This window comes from Brienomyrus brachyistius, chromosome 5 (genome assembly GCF_023856365.1).
Source record: "Brienomyrus brachyistius isolate T26 chromosome 5, BBRACH_0.4, whole genome shotgun sequence".
NCBI lineage: Eukaryota > Metazoa > Chordata > Actinopteri > Osteoglossiformes > Mormyridae > Brienomyrus > Brienomyrus brachyistius.
The window spans coordinates 30890988-30914608 of NC_064537.1; the positions used below are offsets into that span (position 1 = coordinate 30890988).

A 23621-nucleotide genomic window follows, 5' to 3' on the forward strand; every position below is an offset into this window, starting at 1 on the left:
TCGCATAGACATGCTAACGGAAATTATGTCACGGTAAAATAATAATAATAATTGCAGGTAGTAAATCATGATATACACAGAAATACAGTTAATAAATATTTCTTCAGTTTTACATCACTGTCACTCTTCAAAGCGAGCTGGAAGTGCACTGTAACTAATCTCAGTCCATGTATCCTAGTGGAAAAGCTTTAGCTTACCATATTGGTGCCAAAACTCACTAGATTCTGCTAGAGGTAAGATGTGTGTACAAGCAATCTGTGAATAACTTGATATTTTTATGGTGATACATTTTAACGGACACATTATACATGAATAAGCATAATGTAGTACCACGTGGACCAAGGCACCGCGAGAGCAACGAAGGACAAGGAGACTTGCTTGGCGGAACAAAATATGCTCTTTATTGTAGTCCTGAGCAAGACTGCAACATGCACTCAACGGAGACCGAACCCAAATACACACAGCAGAAACACAAGGTGGTCAGATGCTGAACTGTAAAGTGCACAAACAGTGGGAGATTTATGCAAGGCAAGAACATGCGAGGAGCAGACAGAGTTCACACAGCCAGCGTCCGGGGTGGCCGGATGACTGCTGGCCTCCTCGTGGCCCCGGCCCTTATTTCGACCCCGCTTTGTGGGGCCCTGATGTTGTACGGCAGGCTGGTCCTGCAGGGGGGTCTCCAGGGCCTCCCTGCTGTGGTACGCCTCTTCACGCTCCAATAGCACAGCCTCCACCTGATGCCTCTGTTGGTGGTGCTCGCAACCAGAGTTACGCCACGACTCCTTGCAGCTGATGAGTGGGGAGCCCTTGATGGCCAGTGAGTGGTTGGAGTCCACACTGGTGACACCCTCCTCGGTAGCCGACGTTGTCTCCGCCGAAGTTATGGCGGACCGGCAGAAGTAGCTTCAGAGTGCGCTGGGTGGGTCCGGTATACTTTGGATGGAGTGGAGGGCACCTTTCTCGCTCCAGGCTCCCCGCTCGCCTGCCAGTGGCCACCGCTTCTCAACCGCCTCGAGGCCTACCAAGCCGGAGTAGGCCTGCCGGATGATGTCATCAGTACCCTCTCCAGCCAGACATGCTCTTTATTGTAGTCCTGAAACAGGCACCGAAAGGAGCATTGAACCCAGATACACAGAGCAGAAACACAGGGAGGTCAGACACCGAACTGTAAGGTGCACACACACTGCGGGACAGTTATACAGGCTAAGGACACGCGGGGATTGTACAGGGTGCACACAAGACACGGGCAAACATATATGCCACGATTGGCAAGTCAAGTATAACCATAACAACAATACAAGAGCTATTTACAAGTACTGACAGGTTCTGTTTACCCGCAAACATGCCGGAATATGCCAACTCCCTGCCAGTGCTGCAGTAATATTACTTGTGATAAGCAATTTTGATTCATTTTTAAGTTTCATTTACATGTTATGTTTTAAAAAAAATTATTATTTAGCCACACAATATATACAAAACCCAGATAAAAGAATTACTTTTTGTTGTTTATTTTGTACTGTGTTTAAAAGTTAAAAAAAGAACATACTGCATTTTTAAGACTGTGATCGTAAACATGTATGATAACTAAAAATCAGATGGTTCAATCCCTGCTGGTATCTTTAATTTAAGCATGAAAACTGAGTACTTTTCGCCCCACTGTCTCCTGGACAGGACAGTGGTGGTGTTGATCTCGCCATTTCACCTTCTCCTCCTGCTGTCTCTAATGTGTTAGTCGCCTGGCACATGCCACTCATGCAGTAAGAGAAAACGCATCAGTGGGAAATGCAGGGCAGCCCTGAATGGCCCTGGGGCACGATAACACGGTGAGTCCATCACTCATAAGCAGAACTATTCAAAATTCAAGTGATTTTTATGCTTAGGGCTACTACTTATAGTAGTAAAAAAAAAAGGAAAATCTTAAGAAGGGAGTTAAATGCTGGTTAAATGGCAGCCAAAAGCAACAAGGAACGCACTTGGGGGATGCGGACAATCTGGGCAGTCCCAGCTGAACAAATCTAATTAGGCTCCATCAGCAGGCTGCTCTGTCTTTCCTGAATCACTAGAGCCTCTCCCCGCCACCCATCCCCCCCCCCCCCCCCCCCCCCGAGGCAATTGTCTGAAACAAGACCCTCCCTCTTTTTTCACGGAACATGAGAAGTAGGGATGTTTGCCAGCAGTGAAAAAACAATACAAAGAAACAACACCGGTGCATTTAAAAAAAAAAAAAAAAAACCTCTAAAATTTTATCGCACGCCTGACCAGTGAGGCGACGGCCGACTGGAGGAAACCCCCAGGTTAAGAAGCCGGGGGGGGTCAGGGCACAGGCGCTCACAGGGGACCAGGGGGCCACACGGGGCCGTCAAGCAGGGCAGGGAAAAACATTCATCACTGGGCTGGGGTGGAGAGAGGGCTTAATAATATGTGTGTGCCATTGTTAGCTTGGTTATTGTATATACAGCGAGATTCCCTGAATATTACTCACCCGAAAGCCCCTCCGGGAGGAACGTTGCCTGCGCAGACGCCCGGCCTGCGCAGACGTCGCGCGCTCTTACTAAATCACTCAGTCAGCACTGCTCCGGCTTGCAGCGATGGCCAGTAAGGACACGGGTCTCACTCTGAGCTGACAGAAATATGCCGTTTTGTAGTCTAGCTGGAAATTAAGAGCTTCCCCCTCTTGCCTTCCAGACCTGGGGGCAGCGAATATGTCCATGTCGACTTTTGGCCTCATTCTCATTCTTGGTGATCTGTACCTATAGGCTCAATTGCACGTGGTAGCATCAGGTTGTCGGCTACGGGGAGCGCTTAGCTTCAGCGCTGCCTTCCCATGTCACGCCAATGACAAGCGAGGCCAAACCAAGTCAGACTGGGCTGGATTTATTCATTTTCCCAATAAAAATAGCAACACGGACGGCAGTGTAGCCTGTCACGGACTGGCCTAGATAGACTAATGGCTGTAGCTGTTAGAATGACTAGCGAAACTAGCTAATAATGCATTGTAGCTTCCAAATGCCATTAGCGGTAATAACAATAAACAGTGTGAGTATAAGCAGACATACTAATTGAAAGTGTAAGTTTGTATCAAATGAAACTTGCAGCTCACTGCCCAGCCTTAAGACTGAAATATGGCTGTTCATAAGCTACACGCAGAGCTTGCGCTATAACCTACGCTAGTGAGAGCATTTATTCTTATACGCGGCCTGCGTGAGCGGCGATGTGCCGTTACATTTCTGGGGGGGGGGAGGAGGGGGTCTGCATCAGAGCATAGCTAGGCTGTACCTACGGTGTACCAACGGTCCTGATTCTATGCGTAACTGGAAATCAGGTTTTAGTCAAACAGAACCTCCTATTTCACCATCCATATTCTACTCATCATCAAAGTTGCGGACCAGGGGGAAGTGGTTAGGGACCTGGAGCCTGTCCCAGGTATTATTCCACACAAGACTGAGGTGCACCCTACATGTGATGGCAGTCAATCACAGGGCACATACATGTACAATCAAACTCTGTGGGCAAATCGGAGCCACCAATTAGGCTAATAGCGAGTGTCTGGACTGCAGGCGGAGACGAGGGCACCCAGAGAAAAGCCACATGACATGGAGGGAACACGGAAACAGCAGAGATTCAGCACAGCAGGGGGCCCTGAGGCCTCGTCCCCGGGAGCGCAAGGCGACGGTGTGGCTGACTGAGCGGCCCGAGAGAAACCTCACATACAGCCAGGAGGCCTATAGACTGCAAACGTGAAACACTCATCACTGGGGACTAACTGACAAATGAAGTTCCGCTGGAGACGTCTCAGCCGGAAAAGAGATAAACGGCTGGATTTAAGTATTTAAGAAACTGCTGTCCCACTTGCACAGACTGCAAGCCACTGTTCCAAAAGGAAGCATTTATGAATGGGTCAATGGAGCTCATTCTTTCTATAAAGGTTATTGACTTTTTTGACAAAAGGATGTCAGAATGGTCTGGATGTCAGCCCTGAGAATCGAGTAACACCAGAACCTGTATATTTTTGTTCAAAGGTTTGTCCAAAAAAAAATGTGTAGTAATAAACTCTTCAGTCACCCATCTCAGTACATTCCGGCAGAGTGACAACTGAACTGCGCAGAATGAACTGCTTTGAAGAAAAGTCAAGTACATATTAATTCATGGTATTAAACTGGAATTACGCCCATCAAGCTATTGCATTAAACTGCAGACAAATTTCGACTCAAGAAAAATCAAGTATATTCCACACATTTTAAACAGAAAGCTACCTTTTTCATTGCCAAAAAAATTATCAAGATACTTTCCTGCTAATTTTATAGGGTTGGGGTTAGGGTTATGGAGTTTATGCACTTAAAACGCTTTTTTCTTCTGACCTCAGTAGGAACACCAGCCATGTTTTATGTCTAAATGTGTTATATTTTGATCCAGAGAGACAGAAATCTCTTAAAATTTTAAGCGGCACATCATGTCACACCACTAATAACAACGGTGACTTAAAGGCCAGAGACCCTCTAAGGACACGTAGTCGCCACCCCCCTCACCTCCCCCCATACCCTAACCCATCCCATCGTAATGAAAGCCCCCAGTACTCCCTCCTTCCCAGTTTCTATAAGCAAAAACAGGAAATCTAGCCCTACAGCAATTATACTCAAGCTAGCCTCAGTCTGACGGGAAGTCTGCACTCCATGCTGGCCGCTTGCATCCCAGAGACCTGGAGCTGGTCTGTAACCCAATCCCTGCCAGGCTATCAGCTTTCTGGGACGAAGCCCAGGTTGAGTTATTGCGGGCCGGCCCTTCACAGCACCATGCTCCAGGAACGGGGCCCCGGGAACACGCTGGGCTCTCAGCACAGGTGTCAGACCTCTTTCTTCCTATTTTTGTGGCATTCCTAGAAACCCCAACCCCCCCCCACAAGTGTACCCCAGTCGGGCTCACAGGCGGCTCCAGATTGTTCTCGTTTAGTCGTAAAACCCGGCCTGCATCCCATGCGACTGCCGCTCTCCTTCACTCCATTACTGCTCGGTGCTTTTTTAACAGGGTTCAGCAGCTGGTTGGCCGGTAATCCTCCAGGGAATCTGGATTGTTAAGAGAGATAAGAGGGGGTGACTGACAGGGGGAAAGCCCACGCCCTTCCTGGAAGGCTGCCCTCCCCTGACTTGGAGAAACGTGTCTCCATCTCTTCAGGAGGCATGGTGCTGACTTTTCTCTTGTTTATTGTTTTTTTTTCATGAATTGAAAATAATTTCATTACATTATTAGAAGTGCACTTAACATTGTTTTTACTAAGCTTTACTCAATTTAATGAACGTTACTTCACTCCATGTCATAAAGCTAACTAGCTTTTACCTTTATTTTTGCTTTTCTTTCCTCCTTTCCTCTTCCCTAATTCCACATCTGTAAGTGACCCATATTGTGAAGTTTATCTTTCTGAAATCAAAGTAAATTTTCACATTTATTTTGCATACAATACAATATTTTGGAGAGTGTGGAGTAGAATAAGCAGAATAAGTCTAGAATAGGTAGTAAATGTAAAATGCTGCAATCGCTATACAGTGTCCCCCCGCCTGTCGTGAAAGTTACGTTCCAGACCCACCAGCGATAGGTGAAAATCCACGATACAGAAAGACCATATAAATAAAAAAATATATAGTTTAAGCCTTAAATCGTAGGGCTTAAAACAAAATGAAAAGTTCACAAAAAGTTTGCTCGCAACAATTGGACCACAAGCAAAGTACGCAGAGAACTATGATGCGTCGGGGAAAAATCAGCGATACAGCGGGGATACCTGAACCGCGATACAGCGGGGATACCTGAACCGCGATACAGCGGGGGCGCGATAGCTGATCCGCGATACAGCGGGGATACCTGAACCGCGATACAGCGGGGGCGCGATAGCTGATCCGCGATACAGCGGGGATACCTGAACCGCGATACAGCGGGGGCGCGATAGCTGATCCGCGATACAGCGGGGGCGCGATAGCTGATCCGCGATACAGCGGGGGCGCGATAGCTGATCCGCGATACAGCGGGGATACCTGAACCGCGATACAGCGGGGGCGCGATAGCTGATCCGCGATACAGCGGGGGCGCGATAGCTGATCCGCGATACAGCGGGGATACCTGAACCGCGATACAGCGGGGGCGCGATAGCTGATCCGCGATACAGCGGGGATACCTGAACCGCGATACAGCGGGGGCGCGATAGCTGATCCGCGATACAGCGGGGGCGCGATAGCTGAACCGCGATACAGCGGGGGTGCGATAGCTGATCTGCGATACAGCGGGGGCGCGATAGCTGATCCGCGATACAGCGGGGGCGCGATAGCTGATCCGCGATACAGCGGGGGCGCGATAGCTGATCCGCGATACAGCGGGGGCGCGATAGCTGAACCGCAATATAGTGGGGGATCACTGTACTGTGTTGAAAAGGTGAGGAAAAGTATTACTGTCTGGGTTAACATTTTAAAGCATAGCATCTTTAAAACTTGATCCAATTAATTCTGAATTCTGTCTTTAACAGTACTGATCTTATAATTTGTGAATCTGGTCTTATATTCAATGTTTACTTAGGTAGTAAAAACGACCATTTGCAATAAAATCACTGTTTAAATAATTAATGTAAAATGAGGAATGTACCACAGCTTCAATAAACAGTGGTCTGATCATGTAGTTTGTTTACAATACTGTCACTGCACATCACTACAGTGCACTTTAACTGAATACATATGGGTTTGAGACACACACACATACACATGTGTGTGTGGTCATGCATATATTATTGCTGTTATTTTGACCCTGTGGGGACATTTTTTTGGAAACTTAATTTTATAAAAATCCATAAATGCAATCAAGACAGGTCAGATTGGGGAGCATGCACTGGTAGAGCACATTGCCACACCCACCACACAATGAAACACCTCGGACACACCCACCCGGCTGGTGACCCCCCAGGTAGACACACCATCCAGTCCCACCCTTCAGAAGTGACTATCTATCTGCTGCACCCAGGTATTACATGGGCGGCCCCTCGGCCTGATCCAGCCGCTTGGGTCCTCAGCAATGAGGATCCTGTAAGCCGGATCACCCTCAGGGAAACGCGCCACATGGCCGTAGTGCCGTAACTGACGCTCCCTCACAATGCAGGTAATGTGCCTCATTCAGAGCAACCGGTCATTCGGCACAAAGTCAAACCAGCGGGACCCAAGGATTCTCCGAAGAGACACAGTACCGAAGGAGTCCAGTCTTCGTCTCAGCTCACTCAGCTCATGTCTCACAGCCATACAGCAAGACAGGGAGCACCAGGACTCTCAAAACTTAGACCTTCGTCCTCTTGCAAAGATACCAGGAACACCACACACCCCTTTCCAATGATCTCATGACCCCCCATGCCCTCCCAATCCGTCTGCTGACTTCATAGGAAGAGTCACCAGAGACAGGAATGTCGCTGCTGAGGTAAGTGAACCTCTCAACAAGGTCGACATTCTCTCCACAGACAGACACACTACTGGTGGCTGTGCCCAAGAGGTCATTAAAGGCCTGGATCTTGGTTTTTATCCAGGACACCCTCAAGCTCAGACACTCAGGCTCCTCACTCGGCCTCTTGAGAGCCCTGATCAGAGCCTCCACTGACTCAGCGAGGTTCACAGCATCGTCGGTGAGGTCAAGATCAGCGAATCTTTCTTCACCAATAGATTCCGCACAGCCGCTGGACTCCATGACCCTGCCCAACACCCCACCCATACAAGCATTGAGTAGAAGCAAGAACACACCCCTGACAAATCCCAGAATCAACTGGGAAGAACGCAGAGGTTCAGTCTCCATTCAGCACAGCACTCACAGTAATGGCGTTCAGGCTGGCCATGATGTCCAGCAACTTCAGGGGGATCCCACAAAGTCTCAGGATGTCCCACAGGGCAGCTCAATCGACTGAGCTGAATGCTTTATGAAAATTGACAAAGGCTGCAAACAAATATTCACGTTTGTGCTGGATGAGAACCTTCAGTACCAGGGTGGCAGCCACCGGAGTGACCAGACCAATAATAGGTGTACCCACCAACAGAGATCCGGCCTCTCCGTGATCCGCGTACCTCAGAAGGTGCCGCCACTGAAATGCAGGGGGTACAAAGCTCTCCCAACAAGCAATGGGTCATCATGCCAAAGAGACAAGAAGTTCCACGCATCTACCCAGATAAGGACCCGGGTGCTGCTGTACAATGGCTGAGGCATTAGATCCAATACCCACCAGGCCTGACCATCTGGGAACGAAGCTCCCCAAGTGCTCCCCCCATCCCCTCCATGATGCGTGCAGCCTTCCTGTGGGCGACTGCAGCAGAGATACTCCCACAGAGAACAGAAATGAGTCTCAGTCAGAGCTGTGTGAAGTTTTTACGGTGACTGGGATGCCAGTCCCAACCAACCAACCCCCAGATTTTTCCCTGTGAGTTGGAGGTCCGCTTACAGGGACAAAAGTCTTGTACTTTATTTGGTTATTTATAGCTAATGTTAGAACTAGGTAGTGGTTAGAGTTATCATAGGCGGGATTAGGGTTAGAATAGAAATTAATAGTAAGTAAATGTGTATTTATGTATGTAAATATGCATTTGAATGCATGAATGTTGCTAAGAGAGTCGCTACTAAATTTCACTGTACTTCTGTAACCCACTTGCGGAAGGACAAATAAAAATCCTTGATCCTTGAGAATCCATGTTTAATTATCTTAATATAATACATTAAAAAAAAATCTTTAAAAAGTCAGCAGAGCGCAGTGTAATAATACACTGGGCTAAATGAGCAGCAGTGAAGCAGCTCTGTCACCTGAACATGTGCAGCTCGCCTGAATGCTCAGACGCTCTCACAAGATCTCGGAGCACATGAGGAGAAGCGACCCAGTGCCTGAGACAGCGGAAAGGGAGCCCCTTAGCTCACCCCATCACGACCCCTTTCAGAGAGCAGGAGACACTTCGGAGGGAATCTGATCCATGAAAAAGAGTATGAAGTCAGATCCTTACTTAAGGAGCCAGGCCACAGATCCATGACATCCAGAGATGGGGAGGGGGTGAGGTGGCTCGGCTGTTTTCTGAACGCCTGCCAGGAAAGTTTAATGGCTGTGGAATTTGGACAGGAAAAAAGCAGCCTGCGAGTTTCAGAGGAAGCGGGGATTTGTGCCTCACGCAGCACCTCTGTTTGTGTTCCCCTCGGCTGGCTCCTGCAAGAGCAGCCGGCGCAGCGCAGGAAGCACGTCAAAGCGCTTTTCCATGGCCGGCCGGCCGGCGGGGCCCCCCCCAAGCACCGCCCACCCCCGCCCTGCCGCCCCGCTGGGCCCACGCTGGTCACCCCGCCGACCCAGGGTGCGTGGGCATAGACCGCAATGAATCCAACAGACAAACAAAACAGACAGTCACCATTAACAGATCGATGGAAAACAAATGCATTATCCTTTATCTATTGTCATAATGACAACAGGGCAGTCAGGAAGATTTTCCATCACTTCTTAATTCTTGGGGCTTCTATTCAAGGTCCCAGACATCAGGTCTCATGTGGTACGAGGGTGAGTCTGGAGGAATCTGACAACCCGTCAGATCTCCATCCCGCTTCTCTCCTTCTGGCCTCGCCCAGCGACAGCTCCTCTCGCTGTCACCCCTAATGCTCCTATTTCTGTTCACTCTCCATCCCTCATTCCAAACCCACCCCCGCACCTCCCACCTGATCAGTCTCCTCGTTCAGGCCACTCACTGCTCTTCGGGGCCCCATCAGTCGCTCCCCCGCCTGCTGACACAAGGTTCGTCCAGAGTGACACCCACACCTCCACCTCAGCCACCCCCACCCAAAACCTACCATTCCCCAACCCAGCAGAAGGGCATGTTGGCAAAGACATCACCAATCAACTGCAGATGTTTCCCACAGGGAGCAGCCAGGTAATCTGATCCTGCAGATTAATCCAGACTTGGGATGACATCGATCCAAACATCATTTCAGCTGATGCAAAAATATATCAGCCCATTTTATTACTATACTGGCTGTACTCCATAAATTTTCTTTGACATTGTTCGTGCTTTGAAGTGACATGGTCTAAACAAAAGGTTCATTGGTGTGTTTTCTTGTTGAGATAAACAAACAAGGAACAAGCATCCAATCCCAAATGGTCACAGTCCTTCCTAAAAAGTGATATTAGGCACCGTGGGTAATAAAAGATTCTGGATGCCTTAGATTAGTTCCAGGTTGTAACAGAGAGGGGAGATGTTTTATGTCTCCAGAACCTAACCGGAAACAAAAGTTTGGCACTTGTTTCCACCCTAAACAAATTATTTTCTCTTCACTCCTGACAAAAGCATAAACACCTTCTTGTGGATATACATGAAACAACAGATAATAAAATTTCACCCTTAAAATCTTAGTTGCCAAAAAACTTTCAATAACAATTATGAAAAGGACACAGTGCACAGAAAAATTATATTTTTAGAAATCAAACCAGAGATTTGTAAAACATTACTGAGCCCGTATCTGTCCCTAAATAAACTTAAACCGGCCAGGGTGCAATTTTCACTTTTCCACGCCTTTTCGGGGGCTGATTTCTTAGTGCCACCGGAGGCGTTGAAACTCTTACAAAACTAGGAAACCAAATGCTGCTGCGAGAAGAGGTGTTAGGCTTCGTGTTTATGGTGGGAACCACGAAAAGAGGAATGACGGGGATACGGGTGCGTCGCACTGGCTGCTGTTGGTGACAGCAGCGACTCGGAGCTGTGAGCTGAGGTTAACCTGAGGCTGCCTGGGCAGCAGAGCGCGGCGTCCCCGCGGGGTCTGGGGCATTTGGGCTGGGGAGGCACGTGTGTTAATTCTATGCAACCCCTACACCCTGTGCTGCTCTATTGTTTGTTTTCTGTCCCGTGGGGGGAGGAGAGCCCGGGGGGGGGGGGTGTTTTTGGCTACCTGTTGCTCTGCTCCTGGGCTGGGCCGGCAGGAATAACGCTGGCTGTTTACTCAGCTGCGGTCCTCCCCAGGTCTGGGGCAAAGAGGATGTGTCCTTAGGCCTCATTAATCACCAAAGCCTCAGAGGAGATAAACAGCCTGGGCCCAGTGGGGAGGAGTCGGGCCTAACAGCGGGGTGCCCGGCCCCCCCCCCCGGGGTCCACCAAACGCTTCTGCCCAGGCCCCCAGCAGCACAGCTTTCTGCCCCCCCACACAAATGCCCATTCAGCTTCAAGCAGACAACCAAGGCCACATACGTTTAACCGCGTGTCGTAAAAGGGAACGTAATACAGCACCAGGCAGGTGGCGTGAGGTTAATAGGGACTATCTGGTACTATTTATGACGTTTGGTGCTTGGAGGGGGGGCTCTGTTACCAGCAAAGGTATGCAGCTACCTGCAGAACCTGTTTATACAGGTGGATCTGCGGTGAAGTGCCCACCCGCTGCCCTTCTGGAACATCAAGCTGCCAGATTTTGGGCGCCGGTCCTGTTCCACACCTCATGTGGCCTCCGGAAGGTCTCAGCATAACCTTTCTGTTGCACTCTGTACTGTTGCACTCTTTACTGTTGCACTCTGTACTGTTGCACTCTTTACTGTTGCACTCTGTACTGTTGCACTCTATACTGTTGCACTCTGTACTGTTGCACTCTGTACTGTTGCACTCTACAGCATGACCTGATACTCCCTCTGTCTCTTCTTCCTTTGCTTTTTCTGTGTTAATTTCTTGGCTGAATTCTTTTCTTCAGCTTACTACAGCCAGTAAAAAAGGAAAATTCTAGTCCCCAGATAACCTTATTCAGTCACACCCAAGGATACTGACCTGAGTAACCTTTTGTTAAAGCAAATATTGCGCCAAGTTTAAGAATTGTGGGGCAGTAGGTAACTCGACGATCCAAAAGACATGCAATGATTTGAACTGGTGTTTGTATGTTGTTAATAGTGTGAGCATGTGCCCTCTGAGGGACTGGAATCCTGTTCATGGATTCAGGCTCTGCATGTCCCTCTCCTGGGTAAGTGGTATGGATAATGGAGGGACAGATGCATCAAGACATGTGTCTGGTGTCTGAAATGTATTAGGGGTGCCTATGTGGCTACATATTCAGTTTTGCACAGTTTCTTATTGTCAGTACGCTGTGCTATAATGTTGTACCCTATCTGTATTGTCTTGCACTGTCTTGTATTGTTTAGGCACTGTCTTGTATTATCTTTTACTGTGCTATAATGTTGTACCCTCTCTGTATTGTCATGCATCTTTAGACTTTAGTAACTGACTGTGGCTGAATGGCTAAACATTCCAATACACCTGCTGCATCTGGCCAAGAAAGTCCTTGAATCTTGAAGGTGATGCCAAACAGGGGAATCGGTTGAGCAAAAGCTGACGTGCACTTAGCATCCACAGCTAAGGCCACATCCAGCATCAACATTTAAACCCAGGGGAGCTTACTTTACATTCTATTTTTCAGTGTGATTTTTATCACGGTTCACCGAGAGAAACCTCGCTCTGGTCCTTGTGGCCCCCTTTCACAGTCTGGCATGAACAGGCAACATCACCAGCTACAGTTCTGCAAGGGATCGTCTCTTTGAGCAAACACAAGAAATGAACAACCAAAGCCATGAAATGGAGTTAAGCCAGCAGATGGTGCAGCAGCACATGTAGTCCTGGCCGGTATAGCAGCGCGACGAGCTGTGGCATGCTGGGAGTTCACTCGCAGCTAGGGGGTGGCACCCGGCATGAGGCAAAGCCGAAGCAAACAACACCCATAGCTACAGCAATATCAGATGCTACTGATATGAGGGCTCAGCTCTAGGAAAGGAGCACATGCTGATACAACGCATTGCCACACCCACCACATGACAAACCGCCTCAGGACTGATAACCCGAGTGCAGCCATGCGGCGAGTGATACCTCAGCACCAAATTAGTTTGAGTGGAATAGAACAGTGTTAAGTTTATTCCAGAGCCTGGAGTATCAATCCTGCCACCAACCCCCAAGATTTCCCTGTAAGTTGCAGGAGCTGCTTGCAGGGCTGGATGTAGATTAACATCATACCCAGGATGAAGCAACAGCAGGTTAAGGGCCTTGCTCAAGGGCCCAGCGGAGTAGAATCACTCCTGGCATTCATGGGATTCAAACCAACAACCTTCCGATTGCCGGTGTTCTATCAATTTGTCTTACCTTGTTGAGTTGTCCTACACGTTTCAACAAATATATCCATCGATCGGTGCTACCCTATCAAAAAATGCTATCGTCATTTTCCTGTGCTGACACTGAAAGTAGTCTAAAAACAAAGCACATATTTTATTGTATTACCAGTGTTAAAACAACAGGTAGCGCATCAAGATAGACTGAAATATTTGTGTCCTACCTTTGTGAAATACTTCAGCAACCAATTTCAATAGACTAAGATACTTTATAACGATGCGCTGTCATAAATATGTGAGCAATACTGACACATCATATAGCCTACGGAACTCATGTCAGGTAATTTGACATACAACATGCTAAATATTGATAGTAAATCAGTGCGATACTGATAGTAAAGTGTCATAAATGTATTTCATAAAATATTTCAAATGCGTGAACGTCGAAAACACACAAATAAGATTAATTATACAAGACTCAGCTATAAATCAAAGACCCTGAGGTAAGACTGATCGATGGATGGTCCCCCAAGCATGAGAAGAGGGTGTGATTTCTTGGTGTACTGTACATGCACAGTACCCAGTGGTAGGATGTTTCGATAGGTAGGATGAACTGTTAGAACACCGGCACAGAAGCCCCCCCCCCCCCCCCCCAAAGCTCTAAGACAACTGAAAAAATATGCCATAAGAATACTCAAGCCATTCCATATTGCTTTTTCAGTATTTTGCAGCAAATTTGTTGACAATACAACATATAGCATAACAAATTTTAAAAATGAAGTCAAATTTTAGTTGAATGATTCAGTCGTTTTGACAATGGCGAATATAATTGTTAAAACATCAGAAATCCAGCTGTCTTTTATCCACACCCAGATGAAGGGGTTCCGTGTTTTCAACGGTAACACTCCGCCTTCAGCCGGGTCGGCCCACGGAACCACAGTGGGGATCATTACTTCTGCATTTCCACAAACGATACGGCGCCCCCCTGCTTTTCTGTGACGTGACTTCAGCTTGGCCTCCTTCACGCTAAATAAACCCTGAATAAATAAATAAACAACAAGGTGCCGGACTGAGAACCAGCCGACGGGAAGAAATATGAGCCTGGTTATTTGGCAGGGACATCGGCCCAAACTGGTGTTATTCTACACCCAACGGCACCCCCATTCCCACCCTCTTAGGAGGAAACGTCGCTGAAATGCAGGGCTTTCACGACCTAGATGCGCTTCATTATTGCCGCTACACCACCAGATTTCACACGCGGACCATGTGCTGTTGGCGGGGGCTGAGTCCCAGCCGTCCTCCCGGCCATAATTAATCACCAGGGGGAGGAAAAGGGGTGGCGGTGGTGTATGTGTGTGTGTGTGTGTGGGGGGGGGGGGGGGAAATAAGACCCATTAACTTCCAGACATTATAAAACTTTAGTTGGGATTAAATCCATTTCAATACCTCTCACAGATCTTGTGCGGTATTGTATGTCAGCTGAAAAGGCGTTCATTATATGTGGGTGTTTTTTAATCTACCTTTGTATTAACAACACATTTTAAAATTTGTGATGGTATCAATGTATCTCTGCGTGTCTGTGTCTGCCTCCAGCGTCTTTATGTCTGTTCTGGATTCTGCAGAGCGCACACACTCTGTTCCATCAAGGCCAACTTTTGGATGTTTGTTTCAGATTTCATATTTTCAATTTAAGAAGCGTCTGATGTTTTTTAAATTCATTTTTAGCAAAAATGCTGCATAATTCATATTGGTAACGCTCATACCTTCTGATCTGTCTGTCCAGCTATATATGCGCAAAAGTATTTCTGTTACAGTAAAGCACCTTCTCGTATGTTCATCTCGCATGTTCATCCACTGTCCCACTCTTGGGATTTGAATACTTCTGCACACTTAACCCATCCCTTATTTTCACTGGCCTCTGAATGTCGACAATTTTACATTATAATTTTAAAAATCTTGACAAAGATGATAACAGAGGTTAGTCATCTGCATGTTTTGTTTTTTAAAGTTTTTTCCAATCCCTTGATTTATTTTTGAATCCACCTATTGGTTCTTTCGGATCGGGTGTGAGTGTGACCTGTGTAGACTGGAGGTGGATCTCGTCTGGATTTCATTCTACTAGTCACCCACTCGGATACAGCTGAAATATTTCCTGCAAAGGCAGTCGGACACAGAAAAAAATCCTCCAGGTTTTCATGAGTAATTCCTTTCCCTTTGGGCTCTCTGTCTGTCAGGGGCATGGCGGTGTCTGTTTCTCGGAGGAAGCGCAGGAAGGCTGGCAGGCTGGGGCTCAGTGCCTGGCACTTTAGCAATCTGACCATTCTCTGCGTCTCTCCACACTGATTAGAGGGGCACAGGGGGACTGTCTGACAGATTTAAAAAAAAAAAAAGTTACTGAAATGTCCTTGCGGGAATTTCCTGAACACACTTCATGCATTGTGCCAACTTCAGAGAAGGATTTATAGCGTATCTTTTATGGACCCTCTGAGTCCTGTTTTCCTGTACATCTTATCCTTTGACATTCCTTTTTAAATGTGATGTGTGATATTAACAATTTTAACGATTTGTCGCATGCCTGTGCTTTGATTTCTGGATTATGAAAAGACCGAGTATTAATTCTGATACAAATTGCAGCATTCATTAAAGATAAAGATAAAATAATTAATAATGGCTAATGTAAAAAACACCTAAAATGGACACAACCCCTTTAACGCTATCTTTGCAGTTAGAGGTTTTTTTTACCTTTTACCTCTGCTGTATTTTTGGAGCACTCCCCTGTCACTTTCTAATACTCTGCTGTACTCTTGTAACACTCAGCTGTACTCCTGTAGCACTCCGCTGTGACATTCTAGCTCTCTGCTGTGACATTCTAGCTCTCTGCTGTGACTTTCTAGCACTCTGCTGTACTCTTGTAGCACTCTGCTGTGACTTTCTAGCTCTCTGCTGTACTCTTGTAGCACTCCGCTGTGACATTCTAGCTCTCTGCAGAGACTTTCTAGCTCTCTGCTGTACTATTGTAGCACTCTGCTGTGACTTTCTAGCTCTCTGCTGTACTCTTGTAGCACTCCGCTGTGACATTCTAGCTCTCTGCAGAGACTTTCTAGCTCTCTGCTGTACTATTGTAGCACTCTGCTGTGACTTTCTAGCTCTCTGCTGTACTCTTGTAGCACTCCGCTGTGACATTCTAGCTCTCTGCAGAGACTTTCTAGCTCTCTGCTGTACTATTGTAGCACTCCACTGTGACTTTCTAGCTCTCTGCTGTGACTTTCTAGCTCTCTGCTGTACTATTGTAGCACTCTGCTGTGACATTCTAGCTCTCTGCTGTGACTTTCTAGCACTCTGGTGTACTCTTGTAGCACTCTGCTGTACTTTTGTAGCACTCCGCTGTGACATTCTAGCTCTCTGCTGTGACTTTCTAGCACTCTGGTGTACTCTTGTAGCACTCTGCTGTACTCTTGTAGCACTCCGCTGTGACATTCTAGCTCTCTGCTGTGACTTTCTAGCACTCTGGTGTACTCTTGTAGCACTCTGCTGTACTCTTGTAGCACTCCGCTGTGACATTCTAGTTCTCTGCTGTGACTTTCTATCTCTCTGCTGTACTCTTGTAGCACTGCTGTACTCTTGTAGCTCTCTGCTGTACTATTGTAGCACTCTACTATACTCTTGTAGCACTCTACTGTGACTTTCTAGCTGTCTGCTGTACTCTTGTAGAACTCGGCTGTGACATTCTAGCTCTCTGCAGAGACTTTCTAGCTCTCTGCTGTACTATTGTAGCACTCCACTGTGACTTTCTAGCTCTCTGCAGAGACTTTCTAGCTCTCTGCTGTACTATTGTAGCACTCCGCTGTGACATTCTAGCTCTCTGCAGAGACTTTCTAGCTCTCTGCTGTACTATTGTAGCTCTCTGCTGTGACTTTCTAGCACTCTGCTGTACTCTTGTAGCACTCCGCTGTGACATTCTAGCTCTCTGCAGAGACTTTCTAGCTCTCTGCTGTACTATTGTAGCACTCCACTGTGACTTTCTAGCTCTCTGCTGTGACTTTCTAGCTCTCTGCTGTACTATTGTAGCACTCTGCTGTGACATTCTAGCTCTCTGCTGTGACTTTCTAGCACTCTGGTGTACTCTTGTAGCACTCTGCTGTACTTTTGTAGCACTCCGCTGTGACATTCTAGCTCTCTGCTGTGACTTTCTATCACTCTGGTGTACTCTTGTAGCACTCCGCTGTGACATTCTAGCTCTCTGCTGTGACTTTCTAGCACTCTGGTGTACTCTTGTAGCACTCTGCTGTACTCTTGTAGCACTCCGCTGTGACATTCTAGTTCTCTGCTGTGACTTTCTATCTCTCTGCTGTACTCTTGTAGCACTGCTGTACTCTTGTAGCTCTCTGCTGTACTATTGTAGCACTCTACTATACTCTTGTAGCACTCTACTGTGACTTTCTAGCTGTCTGCTGTACTCTTGTAGAACTCGGCTGTGACATTCTAGCTCTCCGCTGTGACATCCTAGCACTCTGCCGTACTATTGTAGCACTCTACTATACTCTTGTAGCACTCTACTGTGACTTTCTAGCTGTCTGCTGTACTCTTGTAGAACTCGGCTGTGACATTCTAGCTCTCCGCTGTGACATCCTAGCACTCTGCCGTACTCTTGTAGTACTCTGCTGTACTCTTGTAGCACTTCCCCATTACTTTCTAGTTCTCAGCTATACTCTTGTAGCACTGCTGTACTCTTGTAGCACTCCACTGTGTCTTTCTCACTCTCTACTGTACTCTTGTAGAACTCTCCTGTGACTTTGCAACGCTGTAATGATAGTTTAGAACATGCACTGGGAATTGCATCCATAGAAATTAAGCATCGAAATCATAATTTGTTCATGATGAAAAAATAAAACAAAAGTGAATGCTCAGATATCAGTCTCAAAGGGCATTTTCTTTTGGATACTTCCGATATTTCTTCCCTGCAGTCCAGACAGGTCTCTCAGGTCACCAACCGCTACGTTAATTCAGACATAATTTTTAATACATGTATCATAGACGGCCCATCACTAATACAGACACAACAGCATTAAAATAAAGGCAATGTCCCAGATTTCTTTTGCAGAATGCAGTTTACAGGTGCCAGAGAACCAAGCAGGGAAACACTGGTCTTTACAGTTTCAGCTGCTTATCCAGCCAGGAGCACAAAGACCCAGGTGAGAACAGGGATACCAAAGACCACGTGGTGTTGGGTAAGGCCCAGTACTTCCTGAAGATTATTCTAGGTTGGGATTTACTCAATAAATTAAGCCAAGCTTAGACTAATTGGTGAATATTATGAATGACAACATTCTATCAAAGTAGAACCAAAGTAAAAATGGTATTCATATCAAGGGTGTATATATAGTTTTTTTTAATATAAACTGCAGTTTAATGATACCACTTGCACTTTACTTTCCTTTAACAAAAAAGAGGTCAGCAGTGTTCTGTAAGATAACTTATTCATGACACAATGTTTCCTGCCATGTGGAGTTATGGTGTTTGTGTTCAGCTCAGTCCACACTGTCGATGCTACAGTCAAGCAAGAAAAAAAATCACAGTCATTATAGGAGACTTGAGAACAAATTAGCGGAAAATTGTTTTTTCCTGTCACAGACAGATCTGATTTAAATGCTCAGTGATCCTTTGTAAAGTGATGAATAACATTAGGTATAGAATATTAAAACAGCTATAGAATAATAATCGGTAATTATTACAGCATAAGTGTGCTTTCATTTAACACAATCAAAAATGTCAAAATAACAACATCAGACTCCGCCAAACATTATTAGAGATAATGATGTTCTGTTAAGTCTGATGTTACCATTCTGACATTTTTGATTGTGTTAAATGAAAGCACACTTATGCTGTAATAATTTAGAAGATAAACTTGCTTACAGATTCTAGGAAGGAAATCATTGTTGTATCCTTGAGCATGGTAACACATTCAAGTCTTTTAGCTTACAATTAACATGTAACATGTCTTAAAACAGCAGTAATGCATTGCAAAAATGCTCCACGTTTCATTTCTGATGCATGTAAAATAACTAAAAAAACTCATTTCACTAATTCTAAAACATTAAACTGTGAAAAGGTCATAAAACTTCAGTAAAATCGATTCTAAATGTCCTTGATTCTTATTTAAAGTTATGCAATGCTTATGCCTAAGAACACATATTTCATTATATCACTGTCCAGCAATAACTGTGAGCTTCAGTGATCTTCTTACTGCACAGTAAAATTACGAGGAAGCAGAGGCAGAGGGTGAGAAAGTGGGCTCTACCATATTGCTCCCCAGCATGGGGGAATTAACTTCTTAAATTTCACATCTAAATCTTCACGTCTCACGTGCATCTGCTATATAAAAGACGACCCCCCACTTTTTGGCAACTATTTTTAGAAAAAAAAGTTTTTGGACTACGAAATCTTACTTTTACAAAGAAAAATAATTTTATTTAACAAGAATATATGTTAGCCAGCAACGACAGGAACGACAACTACGATAATTGTATTAAACAGCAAACATTCCAAAGAACAAGTGTATCATTTGGAGGGGGAGTAGGCAACGAATATTACAAATTCTGCAACCCTTGGAGGCGCAGAAAGTTTTCGATGCAGCAGACAGACACGAAGAGGTTCTTATACTTCGAAAGGACTCGGGTACTTTTGATAACAATAGGCGTTGATCCCACCGTGTGTCGTTTAATGACAAGCATGAACTGTACGAACAATATACGAGATGAAGATGAATCGATGTGCAGGGGGAAAATGTAGTTCTTACTGCAACTCGGAAGTCAATGAACAAAATTAGGAATCATGTGTTGTTTGTGGTGCATTAGTTGCCTGAGTTGTACGTTGCTTTGCACAAAACTATCTGCAAGATAAACGTAAAAAGTTATCAATCTGGCAACTAAAATCACTAATAACAGTTTGTGTAAGAAGTAAAAACGTTCAATATTGTGACCAAAAAGTAACCAAATTAAAGGACATCGCAATGTCTAAGCAGCATCAAAGCCTCTTAAAACACAAATAAAATGTCCCGATGCGTTTGATTTTACACAGTAACACGCATTATCTTCTTTGATGGAGTTGGGCTGCATCACAGCTCTGCCGACATTCCATCGCAGGAGAAGGAGTGGAAAATTAATTCAGCGTCGCCATCTGCTGGAGAAAAGGGGACTAGCGGCTACGTCAACTGTTTTCTTCCGCCTTTTCTAGCCACTCGAAAAACACTCTATTCACTTTCATAGTTCTGTTTAAAGCTTCCATGCAAATTATTAAACAATGCATTTCATGTGTATCACCAAACACCAATATCACTGAAGAAATGAACATTGGCATATGTAAGAATGACCAAACTAGGGTTTGTTAGTTGTTTAACTATGCAATGCAACAGCAAGGCACAACAGTTCTCGCAAGGTGGTGGATTAGACCCCCCCAACCGGTTATGGGAGATGAATGGATAATTGTTTGCATATTAATATAGAAATATATGCATGTTTATTCAGTCAAGTGGACTAACACACATCTGTGAATTGATAATACTTTCAGACAGGCCACTTCATTGCTGTTAAATTTTGTTGTCTTATGCACAGTCACTACAGTAGATGATGCCTGATTTGTGAATTGTTATATTTAATGGGGCAAATGCAGCCAAAATAAACTCACGGGATTCTGCAGTGAGACTGACTTTCGGTGGTGCCTGTGGCAGTTCTTTTCTACTTATTTACTTAACCACTGTGAGAATCTGACATTATGGAAGCGCAATCAATCACACAAAACACATGTTACACCTCCCATTTTCTGCATATCTACCGTTTGAGTGCCAGGACCCCATTTCAGGGGCCGCACGACAGGACGCACCCTGTCGCTCACAGCATACACACTCTCTAAGGGTGATTCAGAGGCACAGACTCAGCTAAAGCACACAGCCTTAAGCTGTGGGGGTCACATACGAACGCAGGGCAGGCGGTGGGAAGGCTCAGTACCTCAGTGAGCATGTGCAGGGCGGGGTTCTGACTTCCTGCTCTGCTCCTTGCGTGAGGAGTTTGCATGTTTTCTCTGTACTGTGTGGGTTTCCTCCTGCCATGCAAAGATGTGCCACTACAGCCCAGTTAGAAGGGTACAGCTCAGGTATAGATAGCTAGGTAGGTTTGGTCCCCCCAAGGTACAAACAGCATTAATGTACCTCCAATGGTACAGAAACGTAACGAAGACTCCATTTCTGTGCTATAAAAGATACATTTACCTACAGCTCCAATTGACAGCCTTGAGGCTAGACTGTCAGAAGAAATGGTATCAGTTTGAACGCCTGCTTGTCACTGCGGCTGTACTCTCAAGGGTCTGCCAGTTTTACCTTTGCTGTAGATGAATGTACCTTTGAGCCTAATTTAAGGTACCCCCAATGGCACAAAAATGGTCCACATAATCCATTTCTGTAACTTAAAAAGTTGCATTTACCCTTGAGGGTACAGTTCTAGTGACATGTAATTGTACCCTCACAAGTACAAATTGGTACCTTTTTTTTCTGACAGTGTAACCAGTGTGTCTAAATTGCAGATGGTGCCTGTATGTGACCTGTGATGGATTGGCGTCCTTCCCTGGGTGCACCCTATGCTGGCTCAGATGGCTTCCAGGCCCCTTTGACCCTAAAGCAGATAAGGGACTTGATGGATAGAATGTATTATCATTAATGTATAATATAAGGAAGATATTGTTACAGTTCAAAAACAAAAAAAAAAGACCCAGGCATAAATTACCCTGGTAGGCTGCATATTTAATAAATCCATAAATCAAAAAAAAAATCTCGAAACACAATGCAATAAGCGTTTGTAAGATGGATGGGTACAGAATGACGAAGAATTTGGCATTTGGTATGCTAGCGCTATACCAAAACTCACCACGTGGTGGCAGCAAGCTAGTTGGGGAAAAAAATTCGGAAAAAGAAGTTCCAGACTGGAGCGGAGTTTGTTTTCCTTTGTCAATGAAACGCTATAATTAGAGAGGGAAAGGCGCCCCGGAACTAACAGTTTATGTGTCACACAGATTGGCACGACTCCAGGCGAAATTAGTCGGTTCTAATGTGTACTTAAAAAATACCACACACATCCCACTCAAAGGACAGGGTACACGGACCAACGCGTTAAACGAGAAAACAGTACGTTAAACTGCTTATTAAATCCAGCTACGTTTCACTAGAATCTACTACAATACGATACGTTGGGATACAAATAATAAAAGTTGTTAAAAACACTTGTTAAAATGGTTTACTCGATTTTCATATGTGATAGCATATGTGTAATAAATCTACATCTTTCAGCGAGTCAGAATTTATTAAAAACTTGATTATTCTTGATTATTCAGCTACTTTGCCACATCAAAGGAAACTGATGGGTCATTTCGAGCGTTCATTTTTTTATTACTATCAGACTCCTAATTTACAATTCATCCATTAATTTGAATCATGAATAGCGCGTCGACCGTCTAATAGCCGAGGGCTTTACTGGAACTACCCTTCAACAAATATTTGCCACCTGACTACAACAGTGCTGTTTTATTTATTTCTGTCCCTGTTGCTGAGTGATATGGCAATAAAGCTTATCGAGGCTGCATTGCACGCTTCCTATCTGCTCACTCGGGGCCCATCTGTTGTGGGTCTATTCCAGTGACAAGTGTTCGTCACCTACGGCAGCAGCGGCGGACGGACAGTTGTCATCATCAGCATAGATTTGTTTGTATAAAACGGTACGTTTTTCCCCATGACGCAGAATTCATCTTCACCCTTTGTTACTGTATCTCACCCGCACTTTACCCGTAAAGTAAATTGGAAAAAGTCTTTAAAACAGACAGGAGCAGTCCCAAAACTCAGAGAAGAAATATCGTACTGGATCAATATGAATGTTGTCTACTGCAATTTCGATTAAATGGGGAGTCATTTTCTAACGGTCAATTCAGTTCTTTCCCTGAAGTTGCAGATTAAATTATATGTAATTTGTTCAATATTTGCTTATTACATATTGTTAGGGTTCCAAGCCGTGATATCTCCTGGATCCCCTTTGCTTTTGTACTAATTATTTATAATTGAGTTTGGTGTGAGTCTCTTTATCTTTGTCTCTCTTTCTCTCTCTGACATATACACATGCACAAATCTGTTCTGGATTCATGGCAGGTTTTATAAAAATTAATCCTGAAATAATCTGCTCACATGTTGGAAAAGGTTGGACTCAGACTGAGAGGTACCCGCTCTCGCGACATGTACCTTTGCGAGAAGCCTAAGCCGGCAGTCTCTCCCCACGGAGCTGCAGATGCGAGCTCCGCAGACCTGCTGTGCAGCTGGAGACACGCATTGGGGCTGAAACCCACTGTCTCTGGATGCGTGAGATGCAGGAGACAGGAGAAGTTGGAGGTGGCATGTGCTAAGGCGGTATTAAGGGATCGCGGCCTTTCCATATGTCTGTAGACCGGAGGATCCTTCTTCAGGAGGTCTTCGCCAAGAAAGCACCATGAACGGATG

At 45.5% G+C, this 23621-nt stretch overlaps 1 long non-coding RNA gene across 3 annotated transcripts in view; it reads right to left on the reverse strand.

Annotated features, from left to right (window-relative positions):
- Positions 1 to 386: 386 nt before the first annotated feature.
- Positions 387 to 23621, reverse strand: part of LOC125742851 (uncharacterized) — a 31530-nt gene continuing 8295 nt past the window's right edge. The window contains exons 3-5 of one of the 3 annotated variants that reach the window (XR_007398213.1): positions 5332 to 5412; positions 4921 to 5060; positions 387 to 1093 (exon numbers count right to left, since the gene is read on the reverse strand). This is a non-coding gene — a long non-coding RNA (uncharacterized LOC125742851). The remainder of the gene's footprint in view (positions 1094 to 4920; positions 5061 to 5331; positions 5413 to 23621) is intronic. The other 2 variants (XR_007398215.1, XR_007398214.1) reach the window with 2 other exon arrangements.